This window comes from Chamaea fasciata, unplaced genomic scaffold (assembly GCF_029207755.1).
Source record: "Chamaea fasciata isolate MVZ Bird 193981 ecotype frontalis unplaced genomic scaffold, bChaFas1.0.hap1 SCAF_6, whole genome shotgun sequence".
In the NCBI taxonomy this organism is placed as follows: Eukaryota; Metazoa; Chordata; class Aves; order Passeriformes; family Sylviidae; genus Chamaea; species Chamaea fasciata.
Genome location: NW_027094091.1, coordinates 42576896 through 42599656, shown reverse-complemented (window position 1 = coordinate 42599656; position 22761 = coordinate 42576896). Strand labels below are relative to the sequence as shown.

At 40.4% G+C, this 22761-nt stretch overlaps 1 long non-coding RNA gene across 1 annotated transcript; it reads left to right on the top strand.

Annotated features, from left to right (window-relative positions):
- The first annotated feature begins 1202 nt into the window (after positions 1 to 1202).
- LOC136290649 (uncharacterized) lies at positions 1203 to 21478 on the top strand. The gene is made up of 4 exons (XR_010721282.1): positions 1203 to 1302; positions 10723 to 10808; positions 12602 to 12646; positions 21222 to 21478. It is a non-coding gene; the product is annotated as an uncharacterized lncRNA (long non-coding RNA).
- Positions 21479 to 22761: the final 1283 nt, after the last annotated feature.

The following is a 22761-nucleotide window of genomic DNA, read 5'->3' as shown; positions in this document are numbered from 1 at the left end:
CTTCCAGGCACGTATGTGTCAAGTTCCTCATGTTAATTCCTCTTTTGGCAAGCCAAAAAGAAATCATCTAGAGTAATTTAATCCACTGCTAGGTGCCTTTGCACAAGAGTTTGTCAAGTTCCTATGACAAATCACTCCGGAAGCACAGCATGCTTGCGGAGTGCCTTTTTTACATTTTCCCCTTGACAAACACCAGAAAGAATTCTGTGGTGGTGTAGCTGAGTATTTCTTACAAGTTAAGAAAATAGAACTTAGTATTCAGTCCCATCCTCCTGCTGGCTGCACAGCCACATGCAGGTAAATATTGCTGCATCATTTCAGCAGAGACATGAGCCTGCAGTGCCCATGCAGTGTTACATAGCAGAGAGGTTTAATCTAGCTGGAAAGCTGTGAAGAATGTAAGCAGGAACTCGTATGTCAGGATAGGACAATGGGGTTTTTTGTTAAGAAACTCTAAAGGTATGCTTAAGCCCTTCCAAGGTGTCACACAGGTCACTATTACATCATTGATGATTTAAATTTTCTGCTCTGTGTCGTTTTCTATTCCTGGCTTAGAGAAATGAATTAAAACTAGATCAATGCAGGATGTGCTCAAACAGTGTGCATTTAGCTTCTAATAGCTTAATGACCTCTTTCTTCTCTCTCATTTGTCATTATTATGTGTCTGTTAAAAAGAAACTGTTCAGCAGAATCACAGAACAGCTGCCTAAAGTTTTACTACCAGATTTGTGAGAAGGAATAGGGTAGGACAGTGAGGAATAATTTTTAGAAGTGAGAAATAAACAGAGTCTTTAAAATATAATTTCTAGCTGTCATCATCCTAATTAGCAATGGATCTATTTGATGTCTCAGTTCAGAGTGTGAGAATAGTGCTGTTTTCTGTCTGTCACAATGATTAATGTCTTTTTTGGTAATAACCCAGTAGCACGTACGTAGTCATGTACTAAATCTATAGAGTATGGTGTCCCAGAGCAATTATATGACATATACCCATTTACATCAGTGGTCCTAATGTAAATACATGTCCTCTGTTTGGATTGCTGAAAAAGCAGACTGATGACAGGGTGTCTGCTGAACCAGATTTTTCAAGTGACTAGATAGAAGCCATAGCCCTATGAATATACACTGAATTTAATAATAGTTTTTTACCCTTTAGTCCCTACTCATTTTGGATTGTTTTCCTCATCACAGGAGCCAGTTTCTCTGCACATTCCACAAGGCAGCACAAATGGAGGGACAATAAAATCACAGCTAAGTGCATCATATTCATCATGTAATATCTCCTATCCTTTCCTGGAACTGGTAAGAGAAATGGGGTATGTCCCATGAAATTCAAAATGTGGTTTTGCTCATATTACATGAACAATGGTTATGAAAGGCAGATATTAAAGCAAATCACTAAATTCATATTAATTTTAGTGGGATTTTGATCAGCCCCAAGCGGAAGCCTGTGGCTTTGAGGAATTGATATCTACATTTTTATTTCACTTTTAAACAATTCCAAGACTCCCAGCGTTCATTTCTCATATTGCAGCAACCTTTCTCAGATGTATTTTCGCCTGCTATGCAAACTAGAAGGTGGCTGTGGGTTTCAGAAGCAGATGAAAGAGAACATTATCCGCTTTCTTCCTAGAGGAGTTACTACTTCTGCTGATCTTGTCTTGAAGAAACATTCAGATTCGCATTCTTTGTGTCTGTGAAGGAGAGCAATCGTAATTAATGTGGCAGCTGACACTTAAATACTGTGCAATATCTTAGTTCTTGCTTATTCATCAAATAATTTGTTGGGAGTTAAATATGTAATTGAAAATTTGCAAGGTGCAATAGATAATTCTCTGACAGACAATACAATTCATACCAACAGCTTTCACCTGACCAGACTTCTATGGTCTAGGTTTCATTTTGAGAAATGTAGCAGTCTGAAACAAGTGGAAAGTGATGCCAGCTATTAGTTCTAGTAAGAAGTATTGAAGATTTATCATTTAGAAGGCACCACCAACACATTCTTCTCTTTTGACTTACAAGTTACAGTAGTTTAGAGTTCTTGTGAGACTATGACTCTTTCACACGGAATAAAATTCCATGCTGTGTTAATGAAAGTCAGTGTTAATGTAGTTGTGCGGTTAGTTATGGAATTAAATAGTATTTAAGATTTGCTTTCCACACAAGTAGCTGGAACACTAAGATCTTTAAACATTTCTATGTATAGTTGGCATGCATAGCCTCTGTTTTGAGAAATTAGGGAGGAATTGGGTAGTTGAGAACCCATGATCTCTGTAGGAAAGTCAAATACAGATATTGATTCAGCTGAGTCCTTAGTGCATTAACCCCTGCAGAGCAATGTTTCTCGTTGATTTAAGGGAAACATGTGAACCGTATGTTTTTCCTTACTTAATGATAGTTGTTGAACTTTCTGTGCATGGCTGAAGATTATGTACATAAAAGGGTGCAGGTTTGCACTGATGGCAAACATCTGTACTGGGTTTTTTTCTGTATAAAGGGCACACATACAGGTTTCTGTGTTACTGTCATGTTCCTCAGAAAACATGCAGTTTGACTTTTGCACAATATTTCTTAGGCTTTGGCATGCATAGTTTCACAAAACTGTGCCTCGGTGACAGGAATGAGATTTTGATCTGCTTCTGGCAATGGACCTACTGGAGCCAGGAGATCATTGTGCTCCTGGAGCAGCACTCCTAGGAGAAGAATGATGTTTGTTGTATTTTGTTACTTTTTCCCCTCACTCAGTGAACCATGGGCATGTTAATTGTAAGGTATGTATTGCTGGTTAAAGGAGACGATATGTCCTGCTGGTTGTCCTTTTTGTTTCCTTGTTTGGAAGTGGGAATGCTGTGTGGTGCTGTGGATGATTTTGCTGATGCATGCTCCAGTGCATAGTACGTATCAGAAAAGTTCACTAGAGCTGAAATAAGCTCCTCAAGTTGACTGATGTGAGTTTGAAGATCCTGTCCTCTCTGCTGCTGAGATTCCAGATTGGATACACAGGGGGTTTTTTAAGACCAGTAGCATTTGACCTATCTTTGCAGATTATTTTGAAAAACCCCACACCTTAAATTCTAACACTGCAAGCTATTTGCTTCTTATTTTTACTTTGATCTTTGGTGTGTTCAGTCATTTCAACTTAGTCTCCCTGTCACTTTTCACAGATCTGTGGGAAAATGCGATTGTTCTGTACAGCCTATAATGAACCAAAAGAACTGATGAGGTTTACTTTCACCTACTATTTAATCTGTTTAATTAAATAATTAATTGTGATTGAAAATTCAGGTGAGACACCCAGAAACTCTTGTTCTCTCTGAAATAATTGGAAAAATTCATTACTTGCCATCTCACCCAATGGCACTTCGTCAACTATCCTTTTTGAATATAACATTAATGCTGTAGGTTAGGAAACTTATTTAATATGTACTACAGCAGCAATTAGTTTCAGAAGGAGGAAATACATAGTTCAGGGAGCCTTTCATGTTTGATGTCTAAGAAAGTGTCTTGGTTTGGGAAACCTAACCCCCAACAGAAAGAAAGTAGCCACCATGAATTGTGGGCAGTGCTGACTAACTCCAAAGTATAACATTTTCTAATGTAAAGGTTTTAAGGGATAAACTGTTTTTCTGTGAATTTAGTGAATGAGTATATAAATTCAGTATGCTGAATTTTTATGCCAAAGTCACCTGAAAAGTCTTGGCCTCAGACCAGCAAGGCAAAACGGAAAGAGAGAGAGAGTCGGTTGGGTTTTCCCTGTGAGCCAGAGGATGATCTCTCAGTTTAAGGACAAAGCAGGTTTGATTTCTGTTGCTGCTCCTTCCTTGCAACACAAGCTCATTCCTGGCCATTAACATTCTTTTCTCACTCTTCTTGGTGCTGGCTAATAACTATTGATGTAACGAACCCAACAGGCTGAGTCTCCTGCTTGACTGATGGTGGTCTTAAAGTGGAAGATAGATTAGCAAGCTGATGATATCATTGCTTTTGTGCTGGTGAGTGTAGCTAGCCTTGTACTTTAATAGCTTGGTGGGGAACAGTTTAAAAATTATTTTGGCTGATCTCTGGGTGCCATTATGAACTTACTTAACTTCTATTCCCATTTCCAGACCATTTAGTTTTAAGTCTCTCATGTGGCATTTGTTGATCAGGAGATATATATACAGAATCAGAAGCAAATGAAAATTAAAATAATGAGAATAGAGTACAAAAAAACCTGTTATTTTTCTGTTTGTACATTTTCATTTTTATTGCAGTAGTGAAATGCTTAATAATGTGCTTTTCCGCTGGTGTAATATATCCTGAGATGGTAAAATTAGTGCAAATTTTATTTTGGAAAACCCCAATGGCAATAAAAGGATACACAGTTTTATGACTCGGTAGCAAACTGGAATATTACCTGCATTCTAAGTGCAGCTAAAATAACCTAACTAATGAGATAATATGAGATAACATATGGGAGTAAATAAAAAGGTGTTGGATGGGTGAAGAAATGCCGTAAGTTATGTCCATATATAGTTCAAAAAACATTGCAGTTCTGACTCAGGCTCATGAAACTGTGGAAAGTGAGAGTTAGGGCTGCCTCTCTTAATATGCCTTGGTGCTTTTTCAGCATATATTTTATTATGTGAGCTGTCCCAGTGATTCTGGAATGTGAGAAGCATTGTGGACATCTCTGAGGGTTTGACAGTGAATTTTTCCCATAGATCGACAAGCAAGGACAAAAGTCCATAGAATGGAGAGAAAGTTCTCCAGTTCCATTTTGGGTCTATTGTAGGCAAATACTCATTCTTTGCAGCCTGGCCCCCTCACATTAAGGCATGACTGAAATGTTTTATTTACAGATTTGGACTGTGGTTAGAATTTGGACAGAAGGTCTTCATTTTACGTCTCCAGAAAATATTTTAGTCGTATAGAAAGTTACTTCCACCCCTTCAGCATAGGCAGTCAGGCAAACCTGCAGCCAAAGCTCTCTGCTTTCTGACTTGGATCAAAATCTTTTCCCCAAAATTTTTGAAATGGAAGGGTGAACTCAATGTGGGCTGGTACCTCATTACTGAGCAGTTCTGACATGATGCTGTGAAAATCATGGTTTCCTTCTCCTATGAGACAAAAGCAACAACCAAAGCTTTAAGAGCTGGCATAAAATAAAATGGCTGGTCTGTGCTTTGGCTGGTGATGCTTTCAGAAGTTGAGGCTTTCCGTCTCAGCTCTTACATGCTCCTCATTTCTTCAGTATCAGATACTGAAGAAAGCCTCTTGCACACCTTAAGGAACTGGTTTTGTAGCTGTCTATTTTAGAAATGGGAATGTGAAAGTGGAAAAATGTGTGGCAGAGCTGGAAGCTGATTCTTCTTCATGCACGTACCTCATCCAATGCTCCTAGGATGTCTCTTCTCATAGCTCCAACTCTTCCGCACACAGCCAGTTGCGTTACTGATTCGTACAGCATTTCCTTTAGATTGCCATTTCTTTCCTGTATGCTTAGGATGTCCATTTCTTAACTAAAATCAACAGGAATGAAATCAACCCTTCAATTTCTTTACTTGAATTGAGAGTAAGAGGTACAAACCAGTGTTCCTAGCATCACTGGCAGTTCTGTAGGGACCACAGTTGATGTCTCTTCAGTTTAGCTGTTAACTGTACTCTGGAAACAAATTCTTTTGTTTTCAGTTTTCTTTTTCTTCTTAGGTTGAAACAAAATGCCTTTATACTTACCACCAATATCTCCCAAGACTTAGGGAAAATTAGCAAGGTCATAAAATCTACAGTGTGTGTGGTTTGCTGTTGCAGCTGCACATTAAAGGCAAAGTAATATACTCACTTGTCCTCCTTAGAAAAGCATCTATAAATTAGCACTCTTTGAAAAGTTCCTGATGCCTAGCACATTTTCTATATGTTACAGTCAAAATGTGGGCATTCCATTTTTATCACTTCAATCAATTTAAACAGTCTTGCCAAGATCTGAGTGGTCTCTGCTCCAGCCTTTTTCTTTATAACATTTTCTGACCTTGTCTCTTTCCACTAAGGGTCAGAGAAATGGGGTGCCTGAGAGGTGCAGAGTCCCCCCAGTCACTGCCTTTGGAAGGGTGAGTAAGGACAGCTGTCCTTATGGCAAGGGTGAGACCTGGCTGCTGGATGTCCTGCATCCTGAAGGGCTCCACCATGGCTGGTACGGATGAAAACCATCATGCCTTCCGCAGAGATGAGATTGTCTCCTTCAGGGTGCCTTTAGAGGGTTTGTGCCTTCATTGGACAGCCTGCATGTCCATTTACATCCATCTCACTGGAATGAGTAATTCCTGTGCTGGGATAGTTGTTTATCCAAACCTGTTCAGCTCAGTTAAGCGGTTAAGGGCATACTTCAGCATGTTACTGCCTTCTTGCAGTACTAAGAAATAGGAAGAAAAACTTTGGGCAAGTGAGAAGGATTTGTGTTAACTCTGTTGCCAAGGAGTTTTTCTTAAATTCTCACCTTCCATAATATCTGGGTAAAAATAATATTGAATCTATTAAATCTTCAAGTTTCTTACTTTTTCTTCATCAACACTAGGATGAAGCAGTTTACAGTCACCAGAAATGCACATGAGTGAGGCAGAGATATGAGAGTTGTTCTTGTCCTTCCATGCCCTGTCCCCTGAATTTTTTAATCTGCATGTGCAAATTAAACTGAAATTAAACTCTTAATTTATCACCATGTTGTGGTGACAGCAGGCAGGATCAGAACACTTTAAAAACACATAGCACCACATTAACATCAGAAACAGAATCTTCCCCAGAGAAGAGAGAAGATTTTAAAGAATGCAGAAAGATGCCACAGGGCTGTAATCCCTCTCGCTGCACAGAAAACAAGTGATTGTTGTCGAAACACTTGGAGGGGGAGGTGGGTCCAATAATCTGCAGAACATATGTAGGATAAGGCTTTTCCACTGGAGATGAGAACTTGAAATAAACAACATTAGAGAATAAAAAAACATGGCAAAAGAAAAAAGAGAGGAAAGATGTTCTATGGTAATAACTCAATGTGACTGCCCAGAGAAGTGAACTGCTCCAAGGAGCATCATCCCTCTGGATGCAGATCATCTTTGCTACAGAGGGCTGCAGACCCTACACACATCCCCATGCTCTCTTTGCTTGCCATGGTATGCTTTTGCATGGGTTTGAGCAGCCTCCTTGTCCCTTCATGGAGTACTAGCAGGTTTTCCAGGATCTGTGAGGGCCATTTGTGAAGACAGCCTGTGGTCCAGATTTAGTCAAGCTCTTAAACACGTGCTTAAGGGATTTGCTGATTTGGATGCTGCACTCTCCGCTGGCTCCCTCCATTTCTTCTGGCTCACTGACTGTTTGGCTCTGCAAGTGCTTCAGGATGCTTCTGCCATTGAAAGCTGGGCCCCCTCTTCTCTGCAGCTTTGGAAGTGGGGCAGGCATGCTAGCCTTGCCTTGGCAGGTACATCTTTTCTCTGTTAATTTGTGATGGGAAATGAGCTCGCTGGCCCCATGCTCATCCCAGCAGGTAGGAGCATGCTGTGGCATGTGGGGCCACAGTGGTTCATCCTGTCCTGCTGGCAGTCCCATAGACCATGGTCCCCAGTCTTCTGCCTGCCACATGCCTACCAGTGGCACTGCTCTGCTCTGGTGACCACCCATCCCGTGGACTCCACTCCAGTGCTGTCCGTCTCTGCTCAGAACAACCTCATGCTGCAGAAGGTCCCCTACAGGGTTGTGCCTTCTCTTGGTGGCAGTGAGGAAAGGCGTGGGGAATGGCTTCACTTCAGTGGTTGTGCTTTAGGGACATTTCTGCCTTAAACTTATTGCATTGGGGGGGGGGGGGGGGAGTTGTCTTTCCCATGAGGGGGGCAGGAATGAGATTTCAAAGCCTTTGCAAGTGTGACAGTTTTAAAACTTGCTGTCTGGATGAAGGCCTTAGACATCACGTTCAAATGCTGAAATTTCCAGTCTTTGAGAGCACTAAAGTGATTTAAAACCTCAGGTCTGAGGGCACTGGCAGGAGTAATTTTCAGGGCTCCTAAGTCACTGTTCTTTTAAATTAAGTTTTATTGCCTCAGGATCTTTTCAATATGTTACGCTTGTTTCTATATTAAACTTCAGATTACAGAATCTTCTTAAATGTTTGTATTCCCACAGAGACTGGGTAAAATATTTTTGCTCCTGCTTTGCTTCATCCAAGAGACCCCAACTGAGAGAAGTTGGAGATCCCCATTTGTTATGTTTTGTCCAGTCCAGAGCTGCCCCTGCCTGCAGCAGTTATGCTCCGCAGGGAAATGCAAACTTGCCAAGCTTTGCTTACCTCAGCCCAGCATGTGGTTCACATCACTGAGAGATGCACAAGTCTAGCACACTTTAGAGATTGGCCAGGAGAGATGTATTGCCTGGTAGAAGCAGGACACACGTCCCTCCTGCACTGCTTGTGATTTGTGTGCCAGACCAGGGCCCCCTCAGGCTCCTTTGCTGAGACAGGTGCTGGCGTTCTTCGTACAGCCACTGCTCCTTCCTTCATGGGAACAGGGCAAGAGCAGAGCCTGTGGCCATGCCAAAGCTCCTTTGGAGGCACCTGTACCAGCAAGCCAAGGTGCAGTAATATTTTCTCCAGGGATTGGGATCCACACAGGCTTGTGTGCTCATGGCTGAACTGTTCACTGCATCTAAACTTCCCCTGGCAGAAGCTGATTTTGGGTGTTTGGAGAACCTATGCCCACAAGCTAGCACTGTGGCCCAATATGCCTTTAAAACTGGCTCCTGTGAAGAAGTTGATAAAGAGGTCTGAAGTAGTAGGATTCTTTTGTTTGGAGGTTTTCTAATAGGGTTGAGGAACTTCGTAAGGAGCAGAGTCAGGACTTCTGTTAAATCAAGCCTCAGATTTGGATTTTCCATCAAATAGTGCTGGGGCAGGGCAGACAATACAGGGTTAAGTGCTGCAGCTGGGCACTGTTGCCCTGCACACTGCTGCACTGGAAAAGAGGGGAGCAGAGAGAATGCTATGCCTGAAACTATTCTGCAAACCAACATTTTGCTAATTCACCTGCAAGAAGCAAACCACTTCAAGGGATTCACTGAAGAAATAAATATTTTTCCCTTAAGAAGCTTTAAAAGAAAGGGCCCTCTTGACAGAAAAGAAATCCTGGTGATTCAGCTGAGCAGAGTGCAGTGTACTCAGCAGAAAAAAAGAAAGAAATGAAAGTGTTAGCAGAGCCTTGATTATTGGTGACAGAGGAGCATTAGCCAAGTTATTATGGATTGTCAAACTAGGCTCATGTTTGCTTAGTCTCCCAAGTTCTTTGCACTGAGTCAACATCTAGCCATCTGGGATGGGAGGTGGGGGGGGAGTAGATTTTTGTTAAAAAAAAGTGAAAATCAGTTGAATTTATGTTTCTATTCTAACAGAAGAAGTGTTTAAAAGGAAAACATACCTTTCAGAATGAAGCATTTATTTTTGTTCTCTACAAGTGCTTGTTTGAATTCATGTTTGTTAAAGGGCTTGTAGTTAGTAAATCATGGAGGTTTCCCTTGGTAACATAAAAATAGGTGTGATTGGAAAATTTGTTACAAGAAAATAAAACTGCCTTTTACCCACTTGGACTTCACTTGGCGTGGTGAGATATTTGTAAACCCGGTTTGACTTAAAAGTACATTTTTTAAAGAAAAAAAGTACCACTAAGACAGAAATTTTCCAGGAAGACACACAGAAGTTGCAGCAACACCACCATGAATCATGTGTCCTCCCCACGACACAGCCATTCCCAAGTGGTGGTGCTTACTGATGAAGGAAAAACAAAACACTTGAGTATGAAAGCAAGAACAGCTTGGGAAACAGAGACAGTTTTTTCTGTAGCACATATAATTTAATTTTCCAGCCTTGTCCTTCTGTGCACTAATTCAGTCACTTCTTAAATTTAGGACCACTTGGCTTTGATAGGCACAGCCATGGTGACCTCTTGTCATTGTATTTGTGTGTGAAAATAATTGTGCCTAGCTTTATACCACACTGCAACCTGTGCTGGTCAAAAGCCCGGGAAGCAAAAGGACTGACAACAGCCAGCTTGTGATGGCTTTGGGTGAGGACCTTGTGCTAATGAAAAAAGGAATGATACTTCTGAATGCAAAGTTTTGTCTTTGCAAAGCTCCCTAAGGGAGCTGGGAACAGTGCAGTTATTTTCACACACTGACAGGAGTGCACAGGTAAGAGGGGGCAGGCACAAGCCACTTCAGGGATGAAGATTTGACTTTAGCCCTCCAGTCTCCGCTGAGGCTTTTTGAGGGCCAGAGGTCATCATGGATGACTCTGCAGCACAGCTGATAGAAATATTCCACTGACGGTGCATCTGCTGATATCTTCAGAGAATTTTACGCCTGTTGGTTTCATCCAGATAACTACCAAGGCTAACTGATGGGAGGGGTTAATCCCAAGGGATTTCCTTGAGAGTTACTATGCTACTACATCTAATTTTGAGCAGAAAATTCTGTTGGTGATGGAGTCCCAGCATTTTGTTTTGGTGTTGTATATGTGGGAAGATTTAGTAACTTGCAAAATTCAGTACATCATAATCAGTTTCTGGGTCACTAAAGAGACTTGGCAAACTTTTGGTGTACTTTGCAATGTGTTTTTTTCTGTTTTAAGTCAAACCAGAGTTAGAGCCTTGACTCTGACTGTTCTGATTTATTTCATCTGCTCTTAGAAGATAACTTTTATTTTGTTGCACGTAGGAAAAAGAAGACCCTGGTGGAACATTGCACTCATAAAACAACAACAAAAAAGAAACAATTATGAAACAAGAATATTTGAAGACACGGTATGTCAGTCATTTAATTTGCATTCAAATTAAACAGTTTTTAAAGTAACATATTCTTTTGAATTCTGATGCACTAATAAAAAAGGTTTATTCATCAAGGGTTAACTTTCTCTTGTGCACAAGGATCTAATTCATTTAAATCCCTGTTGAGTTTTTAGCACACAAATGAAGTGTTATGTGGTTATGCTGGAGCACTTGGCATTGGGTGAATTTTTCCCTTCGTAATGTTGACTTACTAGACATGTGCAAAGCCTGTCCACCTCACTGTGGCTGTGTATGTGCAGCAGAAGGCAGAGCTGTGAGCAGCGCCAGTGTGGATGGAGCAGTCCTGCTCTATGTGCAGTGAACCTCCTGCCACTGGGAGGTTTGTGGATTTTGCATTTTGCTGGGTAAATGTCCTGACCCAAGGCACTCTGCAGGAAAACTCCAATAAGGAGTGTACAGGTGATTCAGACCTGGCAAGACTAAGAAAATGTTTGTGAAATTGAAACAAAACTGAGCATCTTTATATGCTGTAGGTTGGGTCTTTGGTACACGCAAATTGCTTTTGGTAGCTGAAGGGACTTTATGCTGTGAAATATTTTAGAGTGATGACGCTCAAGACCAGGATTGCAGTTCTAATGTAAGGATCACACAGATTCAGGGGTAATACCAAGCCTAGGCCTGTTTTGTGACACACATTTACAGTAACTGAAGATGAAAAGTTGGTGTTTGCATGTGGCATGTTGAGTCCTACCCCTGTATATGACATAATAATAGAAATGTAAACAATTCTGTAATGACAAGGGTGTATGTTGGCTTCTTGTTGTGAAAATGCACATTATTGTTAACTAATCCCATTGAGTGAGAGGTGAGGAGACACTAATACTTCCTAAACCAATGCTGGGCTGGTTTTCATTTACCAGGCCTTCTTTGTACCCTTTTGGCAAGGTAAAAGTCTTTGTATGGTTGAAAATATAAATTGCACATCAGAAAAGGTTTTTTTACAGTGCCAAACCAGCATAAAAGAGATTTGGCCAGAGAGAGGGCCAGACTTACTGTATGCCTTTCCTTGGCCTTTTCTCATCAACACAAGGCAGCTTGTTCTGAAACTTTATCAGTATATGGAGTGGAGTTATAATTTGCTTCAGACTTCTTTTTTTGGAAGGAAGTGTTAATGTTTCCGAAAGAGAGTGACTTTCTTAGGGTGTTGAAGCAACATAGCACTTGTCTTCTATGATGTTCTTTATAAATGTGCAACCGGGTATTTACAGTATCTGTGCTTAGCAAATATCTCTTGATTGGGAAATTTTTGCCTACATGGTTGTGCTACAGGCATAGGAAGTCTCTAAAGATGTTATGTTAAAAAACAAAAACAATCCCATTGTAGTTTGTGAAATCAATAGAAATCTTTCTTCTGGTTAAATTTTCAGTTCTGAAAGTTAAATAATGAAGACAAGGTGGTGTTAGGTCATAGGTTGGACTTGAAAATCTCAAAAGTCTTTTCCAGCCTAGTTGATTCTGTGTTTCTATGAAGATTAAAAGATAGTTTTGCGTGAGAATTTTAGGGTGGATCCCATGTTCATTGCATATTCATTTTAATGCTCAATAAACTGAAGTTAGCCTGAAAACCTATCCAGGAGTGGGTTTTAATTCTCAGTGGTAACATTGCATGCAGGAGTAATGTGTAAAGTAAATGGAGTAAGTAAAAAATAAATGAAGGGAGTAAAAATTACATCTGTTTTTGACCAGAGAGTTCTGTGTTTACAGCTCGTCACTCATCATACTTGCATTTTCATATGTTTTGTTTTCAGTGTTAACTTGAAAGAATATGAACCATGCAGAGGGCAAAGATCGAGGTAATTTTCCTGACACTGAATATTTTACTGTAGTATTCACAGACCACTTTATCCTCTGCAGTATGAAAATCTTCTCATTGCCTTTAGGCTGTTGTGTTGTGAAAGGTCGCAGTATAACATGTGCATCTGATATCCTGATTTCTCCATGGAGTAATCCAAAAAGCCCTTGAAAATTTAGAATGCACCCTTTTAATTGTTTTAGTACTTTGGAGTCACTGTCTGCTTGATAAATCTTTTTCCCTCCCCCTTACTGATAAATTACCAGTGTTTGACATAAAAGTACACCTTAACTGTTTTTGATTTCAGTGTTAGGCTATGGAAAAAAAAAGGAGTGATGCTTTGGATGTGGAGAAAAAGAAAAAATAAAAAAGGAATAGAGAATGCTTTGACTTTGGTCATTATCAGTGCTATATGGCAATATTCACCTGTTTCAAGATTTTGCTGTACATTGGAAATGAAGCCTCTGCTAAATGGGCAAATGTTCCTGAGTTATGTAAGATCAAAACCTGTTAGAAAAATAAATGGCAGCAAGCAGCCCAGCATTAAATTACATTGTTGATGGTGAGGAAGGTGCATTTAGTTTTCCTTCTCTAAAAGCTAACTGCAAGCTGATGTGCTATTTTATCCACTAAAAGTTTCTCTAAGCATGGCTTGTCTTCAAGCTGCATTCTCTTCTGAAACAGGCTTATATGTAGATGAACCTCTTTGGCTAGGGGTACTTAAATCGAAATCCAACGGTGCTTCAGTGCTCAGCATTTCTACTTACTTATAAACTCCTAGCACAGGAAACAGGAAAAAAAATCCAGCTTAGAGACTTAAGTTCCATATTCAGTGAATAAACAGAAATCAGCATATGAGAATGGGATAGGTTATTACAAAATAAACGTCAGTAATGAGAATTGCTAAGAACTACAGAGAAATAACATAAATACAAATCACTTAGTAGATGGAAAACAGAGATGCTCTATAGATATATCCAGAAGGCTTAGATTTTGGAACAAACTTTGTTGGGAAGTAGCGGAATTGCTGAAACTGAGGTCTTTCAAGAAGAGATTAGACAGAATCTAGGAAGGACAGTCTGGGCACACTGGAACTTGATTCAAAAAAAGCCAGCGCACGTTTCATGGGAAATATTATGCTGGGAAAGATTTCAAAAGGTGAACTTATTTGGTCCTGCTATGGACATACTGACAAGATGGTTGAAGTAGCTATTGCTTCTAGCTATTTTGTGAACATGCTGATATTAGAAATCCATGAGCAATTCAAAATAATTGTGATGTTTTTGAAGCCAAATGTTGATTTTGTTTTTGTCTGAGCTAAAAGACTAATACACCAAGAATTAGTGGTAAACCCCTTGCTGTAGTGCACCTTGTGAATTTTGGTGTCTCTAAACTGGGAAGGAGAATGCTTAATGAACTATTATGGAAACAATAAATATTAACATACATTAAAAATTTACCAAACTTATGTCTACAAAGGTATAATTACAGGCTAGACTGTCCTCAGCTCGTTGTTTTGGACAGAATGTCCTGTTCATCCCTCTTAGAATTAGTGTATTTCTTTTTCAGCTGTATGCTTCAGATGAGTTCCACATGTACTGCAGATTTAACAAATTTATCACTGGTGTCTTATTATCACTTGAAATTGCTTCACAGTTAAGTCAGATCCAGAATTCTCATTTGTTTTTCATAGCATGGATCACATTTTAATACCAAGTATCTTGTGTGTATCTCCCTTCTTCCCATTCTGCATTTGTGAAACACCTTTGTGGTATGGATAGTTATTACATCCATGGAAAAGTGAAGTTAGGAAAGTATTTCATGCAACTTTAACTTCATAGCAGTTTAACAGCTGGGACTGGGAGAGCCAGCACTGTGTGACTGGCCAGTTCTCCACTGCAGACCATTTCTGAGAACATCTGACAATATCATTTTATTATTGTACATTAGAGTACATTATTGGTTGTTTCTAAGGATTCTGCCTTCCTTGAGTGCTCTATCCCTTTCCATCTCTCTTGTCCTCTCTGCTGACAAGACCAAAGGTAGAAAGCAGTGTGAAAGACTTTAGGTTTATAAAGTCACCTGTCAAATAACCTGTCAAGTCACAGGTTACTGACACTATGTGTGAGTTCAGGGGCAAGAGGAGAGAGGACACAGGCCAGTACAATCTTTTCTTCCCGGAAACTGAAATGAGATCTGGTCAAGTATATTTCACTATCTCTGCTTTTTGAAAAAGGATTTAATTTCCATCCAAACACCTACCTCTAAGAAAACTGGTTGTTTTTTCTGGAAATTACCTGTACAGTCTAATTACCAGTTCTGGGGCTGTACCTCTGCCTGTACTGCCATCCTACCTGCACCCCAAGAGAGCTGTTGGTGAGGGAATATGAGGTACATCACAAGAGGAGAAGTCTTCGGGGCATCCTTCCTCTGAGAGACTTCAGGCTGGCTACAGGTGTGTTGTGCAGCCCCAGGGGATTTTCAGGGGTGTGTAGGGACCTCTGTCTTCCTTTCCACAATGTTTGTTCTAGTGGGTTTTCCACTCTTTTGAAGCGACACCGTGGGAGACTCCCTCCGTGCCCACTTAGAGCCATTTTCTGGCTCTGCTCAATACAACATGCTAGCCAGGATGAATACATTTTAATAAGCCAATTTAACCTTTTATGTTCATTTAATGTTTCTCTCCCCTTTTCCTCATGAAGAGGTGCTGCCTGCTCATTGTTTGTAATTTGAAAGACTCTTTGAGGATGGCTTAAGTGATTTAACTGACTGGGTTTATTTTGTTTGGGTCACTAGGATTGTACAGAACACAGTATAAATGTGTACATTACCAATCCAAAATGAGTGTTCTATTAAAATGATTGCAACAACAGGAATTGAGTAAGCTCTGCCAGATACATTACTGCATTTGTATTTGTACACATTCCCTTACAGTATAGCAATTGTCACAGACAGATTGCAGGGCTGAGTGGATGACTGGTCTGGCCCCAGAGGGCATTTTTCATGTGCCTTGTTAAAGCCCTCAGACACCCAGGAGCATTCCTCCATGGCTTGTATCAGGGCATCCCGAAGCAAAGAGATGCCTGCTCTACTTCCATGCCACTGTCAGGTGAGGCATCTTTCATGGGAATATAGTTCACAAACATGCAGTTTAATTGAAGTATAAAACATTATGGACACTGGCTAAAAGGACACCATTTGGATCAATATGATACAGAGGTTATATTGGAATGTCTTGCTCTCTCAGTCTTTCATAAAATCGCTATAGGAGCTAAAAGTAAAGGTTCTCTTGGAAGTGTGATGTGAGAGGAAAAACGCAATCTGCATTTCAGCTGTTCTTTAATGTAGATATTATGTGAGGAGATGCCATTGTTGGGTAGAAAGTTCTTAGAAGGCCAAACCCACTGTGAAAATCTGTTTCAGTACTAACATGGAAGCATGAATTTAGTTGCTCAGTGGTTACTCACCAGTTCTGAAGAAAACATAGAAATTGTTTCCAGGTTCAAATTAGACAAAACAATGTGCGCTCTGTGACACACTGGACCTCAATTTTATGGCAAGAACCTCCAGTTTCTTTGGCAGTTCAAAGCAGAGCTCTACAGTGCACTGAAAGTTTTGTGGCAGCTTCATAAACATTCCCAAACTCTGCAATATATCGAGCAGTGAGTGATTTGATTACACATATTAAGTGGATTGAAATTGCTCCTTGTGTATAGCTTAAATGAGGCTTGATCTGGGGTTTTGGCATGGTGAAGATGGAAGGAGCTTGAGACAGAGGAAGGAAGATCTTCTGTATACATTGAAGCCAGAGGAGTTGGAAGAGGGGCATTGGGGACTTAATGAACACAAACCCCCCCTATTTTTTTATATATGCTGTGAGCACTAGTTTTGTCTGTGGGATGATTGGCGGGCAGGAAGTGTAGGGTGTGTTCTGGGCGAGTTGGAAGATGACTGAGTGCTCTGCAGAAACAAAGGATTGGGCTTAGGCATGTCAGATCCAGACAGGGCTGTTCTACTTGGCTGGACCTCTTCTGGGATGTTGCGGCACATAAGGTAAGGTAGTCATCAAAACAGTGGGCAGCGTTTGCTAACGTAGATACTCAAGATGACAAATGTGCTGAAATCTGAAATTCGCGTTGAAATGGTTTTCTTCTCTCTTTTGGACCAAGTGGGTTTTTTAGATGATAACTGCCATATTAGCCAGCGCAAAGATAAAGCTAGTCCAAGTATTATCTCAAACTAAAGAATTGAGTTGATGCTGGTGTTTGATAATGAGACTATATCTTGTCCGGCAGATCATGGGAACAAAGGTAGTCAAGAGTAACTGTGGAAGTGCAAACAAGTGTGTCTGCAATTCAAAAGCAGCTGGATAATGTCCATCTCATAATAGTCCAAGACATGGCAGAGGAAATTGCAAGTCTGGTAGACAGGATTTTTCATAACCTGTGAACTCCAGCACTTTATGGTTGGGGGATAATGCCTGTAGCACCCTCTGTTACAGAAAGGGGAAAATAATCTGGGCAGCTCATTAGTGTCACCTCAGTTTTGTGTAGAGATTTGAAACAATAGAGACCAAAGAAAGGCATGTGGAGAATGTAAAAATTAAAAGCAACAGGAGTTTTTCCAAAGGTGAATTGTACCATGTTAGATGATATTTCTCTTTTACAGGGTAATTCCTCTGCAAAAGAAGTGAAGTGTAGAGATTCAATATAGCAGGGCTTCAGTGCCACTGAGCTGGGCAGGAGTCTGAAAGAACCTGAGGGAGATGGGAATTTGTAGGCAGACTCTCAAGTGGTAAGGAGCATTTTAAAGAAGTGGCCACAGAGCCGCCACCTGAAAGGGTAAGGGTTGAGCTGGAGGAGCCACAGTGTTCCTCCTGTAGCATCTGGAGGAATTAAAATTCCTGTTTAATTGTGCCGTTGATAACTTTGTCACCAGAAGTCACAGCATGCTAAAGCATAGGCTGAGGATGCCAGCTGGGTGGCAATGTTGCCTGCTTGAAAGGAGGTTTGAAATAATATCCCAGCAAAACCAGATGGACCTTCCGGATGGCATGTGAGCAGTTGGACAAAATACAGCGAGGCAAAGGGCAAGGTGAAGGAAGTTAACACCTCAGTAAACATTTCTTTGATGAGACATCCTAATGTAACCTCCAATGCTGAGTAACAGTTGCATTCTTTATTAAACTGTCTTTAATTAGGCGATCCCAAGCTACTGTTTCTCATAGCATGTCAACCCAGTTTCATGTAAAGTTGGCTGGAGTTACTCCAACAATTAGAGGTAGATCAGGCAATTTATTGTGGGGGAGGCTTCCTTTTTCTTCTGCAGAAGTTAAAGATCTGTATGAAGGGCAATGCAGAAAGATAACGTTTAATGCATATAAACTCTGTTGAATATCTACATCAAGAACAGGACTTTCTGTCTCTGATGGTAGTACTGCTTAAGCAAAATTTTCATTTTAGGAAAAATAATAAGGACTTTAAAAAATATTTATGAAATTTTGGAAAAAGTGAAATCTGTGTTTGGGAACATTTTGATTGGCAAAAAATTTTGGTTGTTCTACTGCTTCCTAAAACACATGATATTTTAAAAATTAAAATTTCTAGATTTTTGGAGGGTAGCTTAATAAACACTGGTAAAAATATTTCAATATTAAAAAATAATATAATCTTATCTATATGCATCCATGCTGTATTTATATTGTGTAGTTAGTACTTTTTAAAGTCAAATAGAATGATGATAAAGCATTTAATATTATCATGTCTTTATTCTCAGGTCTAGCACAGGAGGTTTTCAGAGATTGTTGAGGCCTACCTTGCAGTGACTGTGACTAAGTTAGTGTTGGGCTGGGGAATCACTTAGAGAAAGTTTTTGAACTTGCATCACTTTAATTAACTTACAATTTGAAATTAATGTGTCAGCCTATGTGGCATATGTTTCAGGGAGCCCAAGCAGCCAGTTTATACTGGCTTTGGGAGTAGACATACTCCCAAAATTGTAGACATACAATTCTTCTTAAAAAAAGCAGATTTAGGTGCTGGACATCAGGCATCTGATTTTGAGAAAAAATAATACTGCTTTTAATCTGTCTTTAGTTTCTTCTCAATGTGAGATCCCAAGTTGCAAACCAAGATTATTTTGACACTTTCCTTTGCCTTTTTCAAGGAAAAATTCTTGCTGGCTTCCATTCAGCGGAGCTTTGGACAGAGCAAGGGCTGAGAATAGGATGATTAAGCCTCGGTCAAAACCTCTCTTGCTTCTTTGTGACTTCCAGAACTCCATTCTAAGTCACTCAGATGCACCTCCAGCACCAGGAATTAATCATCTGCTGACAGAGGGAGAGTGAAAAGCCATTAGTTTTATAGGAGCTTTTCCCCCTTGAAATTCCATTGCTGTTTGACTCTTTCTGAGAGCTGTTGTTGAAACTGAGGATAAATTCAGTTTCAGCGTTTTCATATTCTTTGCAGTCACTGCCAGGAAAGCGCTCTAGTCTTATGCAATAATGGCCTGGACTCCTTTCAACGTTTGCTGTGGTCGTCACGGCACTGTAATGATCTCAGCTTCATACATCCCACGTGCTGGATGCAATCTTCTTGGGGAGGCTTCTCTGCACAGGGCTGAAACTTCAGAAGCAGTCACATAATCATAGCAACCCCTTAGCTGGAAGGGACCCATAAGGATCTTCAAGTCCAGCTCCTGGCCCTGCACAGAACCATTCCCAAGAGTCACACCATGTGCCTGAGAGTGTTGTCCAAATGCTTTGTGAACTCTTGGCTTGGAGCTGTGACCGCTCCCCTGTGGAACCTGTTCCAGTGCCCAAACACCCTGTGGCTGTGAAACCTTTTCCTTATACCCAACCTCCCCTGACACAGCTTCATGCCATGCCCTCAGGTCCAGTCTGTGAGTTGTACTTGCAAGGACCCTCCCGTGTGACACTGGACCAAATGGACAGAGTGGCTCTATGCACAGCACAGGGACAGCACAGGTGTTCCCACCCCTGAGCTGCCCCACCTGGCACTGGTGGCAGCCTTGCCCAGCAGACAGGCATGCTGCTGCAGACTGTGGACTCCAGATGCAGCGGCCCACAAAAGATTGGTCATGTGCCTTCATGTAGTGCAGCCTTCCTTCCCACCCAGTGTTCTGTGCTCCTGTTGATCCTGCTGCACATGTAGGATTTTTGTACCCCCACTCCTGGGAGATGCGAATGCTAAGAAGCAGGATCTTCTTTCATGTGTTCCCCTCTGTTGTTCAGAGCACCATCTAAGCACCTGACTGGTTTTTTTTTAATGTAGAAAGATACACAGTGTGATTGAGAATTCACCTTTGACTCTTCAATTTTTAGGGAAGGCTGTCTTGTGTAATAATTTTCAAGAAGTAGCAGTGATTTCCCCATTCCCCTCAGACAGCCACGTTACTGGCTGCTCATTCCAGGAGATGGTGTTGCATAATGGCAGGAACATTGTAGCCTTGTCACCTTATTTATAGCACCTCTCTCTTACTATCCATATGATCCGCAGCACAGGGGCTAAGCTATTTCTTTATCATTTTTACTGTCTGTGAAAGAAGGTTAAAACCACCAACTTTGTGGGATGTTGTAAAGCTTTAATGGCTCAAAAGTACTTTGAAACTATCAGGTAAATGTTTGCAAATAAATGCCCAGACAGTTATTAGAATTCTCTAATTCTCCTCTGACGCATGATGTCTGGCAACTTTGAAGTGTCCCTTCTGTGTTTGTTTGGGGTTTTTTAGTAGCTAAATTGCCTTAGCATGGAGAAACAGGAACAGTTCGTGCAAGCACAAAAACCCCTGAAGATGGAAAGAAACAATACTTATATGAGACAGGAAAAGAATGACTCAATAATTAGTTTTTGGAAGAGGGCATTTGATAGGGAAAGTGGATGAATTTAAAGGTCAGCCTTGGTTACAAAATAATATTCAGATTACTTAATATAATACCAATTTTTCTGTTATTTCATCCCTACGAGGCAAAATCCTTGCAGTTATTTAGGCAGCAGACTCTTCCCTTAAGAAATTCAAGCAATCCAAAGCATATTTGCCTCTCCCTCATTGAAGGCATATTTCCACAAACTCTCACCTCTCTCTCCAACCGCAGGGTTACTACATGGAGATTATAATGAGAAGGAAACTTGATATATTCTTTGTCTTGAAACTTGTAGAATTGTGATACCCAAAGGAATCAGTACTTTGTGATTTATGACTCCTCTATTTTGTTATGAAGAAATGTTAAACATCTTTAATGCGTTAAGTATCATGTTATCCAAGTTTGGCTGCTGATTGCAACATGCTCGCCCTTTATTCTGTAGAAGAATTTGCCGAATACCTTCCTGTAACTTTCCACATTGCTATCAGCTTTGCAGAACTGTGCCTTATTTGTATAATTGGAAGCTTTTCCAGTTGTCTGGGTAATTGTACCATCTGAGGGATATTACCCTGCTTTGCAGCATGCAGATTCTTCTGAATAATTTCCTATGTTAATAAAGCCCTTTATTTTTTTATTAAAAAAAATCTCCAAACCTGATCTAAACTAAATGTATAGTATGTTATTCTCTTCTCAGAGGGGTCCCACACAGCCCTTGACTGCACTTCCATTAACACCAAGAAAAATTCCTTTTCTGCTTGAAAGGGGGTAAGTGATAAAGTGCTAAAGTGCTGTTGGGGTGTTGGTGATAGTATCAAGCTGCGCAGCATTTTTAACAGATAATACTGAAACATGAGGCAGACCTAAAAAAAAAAAAAAAAAAAAAAAAAAAGAGAGGAAAGACTGAAAATAATTTAAACTGAAATGTTGTGTAAGCCAATGACAGGACACCAAGCCAGGAATCAAACAGGTCTGTGCTCTGTTCTGCCTTTTGCCTGGAAATTATGTTCTACCCCAAGTCAACAGTTTAGCCAGGATGCAAAACAGCTTTTTTATTAGGAGACAGTGAGTGAAGCTGTAAGTACCGCAACTGGTTGACTACGGGAATGTTATGTGATTGTCTCAAGGTGCAAAGTTTTTAAGCATTATCTTTACATTCTTTCTAACTTAAAATGCAAAGCTGACTGGTAAAAAGAATGTTTGCTTCTCAGTCATGTTACTTGATTTCCATTTCTTTCCAATATGCATTTAGTAATTAGAGCAAAAATGAGTATTTTTAGAAGTTTGGGGCGAAAACAAACAAAATAATCACCAGGACTGAACTATACTACTGAATCATAACTTTGCTGTTCCAGGAGGGTTCGTGGCAAGAAAAAGACATGTTACTCCAGGGAGATGGCAGCGGGAAGCCTTTCCCCTTTCCTTCATCTCATGGAAACACACTTCTGTATGCATGGTAGGTGTCAGTTTCTGCAAGAAGGAAAGAAGTCACCTGAACAGAGAGCTGAGCTGAAGCCTGGCCTAAGAGTATATAGGCTTTGTGCAGCCTCTCAGCCTGAAGCCTGAGGAAGATGTGTAAGCTTGAGCCTTTGCAGCTGATTTCCTCAGATTCTTCCACAAATGCAAATTCTACTGGTCAGAAATTGGAGGTCTAAAAAGTCTGCTTCATTGTGCTTAGTCTGAATAAGTGATCTCTTGCTCTTCACGAGCACTATGACTTGCCATCCCAGTATGAAACATGTTCTTTAAATTAAGTGCATGCTTAACTGCCTAGTTAGATCAGGGTCTTAGTGGCCTGGATATGATGAGAAGTACCTCAGATCCAAGGATGTGCAAACAAGCTGGAGAACTATATTAAGAAATCTGAATTTAGGATGCAAATTATTTAAATTCCTCTGAAAAAAGAGAACAAGTGCAAAACCAGTGTGACTTCACAAGGGACTACTCAAAAAACCTGAGGTTAACAAATGAACTCTGGAAATGGAAAACAGAGGTTGCAGCTACACAAGAACATAATCTAAGTTACTGCTAGCAGGAAAAAATGAGAGTTGAAAGCCATGATGAGTTAAAACTGGGCAGGGCACAGCAATTCAGGGGTGAGGAGGGGCATTTATAAACATTTTAATGGTACCATGGGCAAATGTGAAATGGCCTGATAATCACTGAGAGGAAAGTAATTCAAAACCTTCCACACTGCAGATACTCAATTTCCTTTTCAAGCTATGTTAGCAGCCAAT